Genomic DNA, 1,097 nt, shown 5'->3' on the forward strand with positions numbered 1-1,097 from the left:
AAAAAAAAAAGAGAGAGAGAGAGAGAGAGAGAGAAGGGAATTAACCCTGTGCTGGCCAGCCATCAAAAAAAGAGAAAGATACTATTCGGTGTGGTAAAAATTGCTCAACAACTCTGATTTCATACGATAATGTATTAATAACATTCACAGGAATGTCAGTCTTGTTTTCCTGTGCAATATTAAGGTTTGTGTGTGATTCTTCAAAACTGTTTTAAACTGTATAATTTGTCTTTTGCAGCATAACACATCACCCCAAAACCTGGTACCTTAACACAACTTTTTGTTGTTGTTGTTGTTAGCAGCTGTCTGGTATGGGGATCCAAACCATTGACCTTGGTGTTATCAGCACCACGCTCTAACCAAGCGAGCTAACCAGCCAGCCCTATTTTATTATCCTCTCTCACAGTTCGGGTAATTAACTGGATTCAGCTAAGTGGTTCTCGCATGGGGTTTCTCATGCAGCCTCAGTCAGATCAGGGGCTGGGGCTGGAATCATTGTGAAGCCTCCCTCACTCGAATTACTGCTGGGTTAAGAAAATTCTCATTTAAATTAATTACACTAAACAAGCAATTACACACTTATTTAATTACGTTTATATAAGTACTGCAAAGAAGAAAGAGAAGTATGAAGAGCTATAACAGGAAACTGACTTCGTAAGTGGTGACAGTTAGGGCATCCCCGAAGAAAGACATTTAGGGAGATCTGAGGCAGGAAGGGGATGCATCTGCCTCCAACTGATAAAAGTCAGCAATTACTCAGCATTTGCTATGGGCCAAGAACTAGTCACAAACACTTCCCATGTATTAACTAACTTATCCTCAAACTACCCTATGGCATGGGTATCGCTTTATTTATTATTTCTTTTTCATGCTTGATAAACCAAAGAATAGATGAGTTAAATGACCTGAGAACAGTTATACAGTTCGTTACTGAACTAACGGATGGATAAAAGAATATTGGTATTATGCATCACTTTGAGGAGAAAAATCAAAGCCTCAGGTTAACGCAAGAAATCTTTCTGCATCATGGAGATGCTTGAGGGAGAGATTACGGATCAAATGCCCCCAGTCCGTATGTTCGTTTATTCATTCATTCA

The sequence above is a fragment of the Galeopterus variegatus genome, unplaced genomic scaffold (assembly GCF_000696425.1).
Source record: "Galeopterus variegatus unplaced genomic scaffold, G_variegatus-3.0.2 Scaffold8459, whole genome shotgun sequence".
Taxonomy (NCBI): domain Eukaryota; kingdom Metazoa; phylum Chordata; class Mammalia; order Dermoptera; family Cynocephalidae; genus Galeopterus; species Galeopterus variegatus.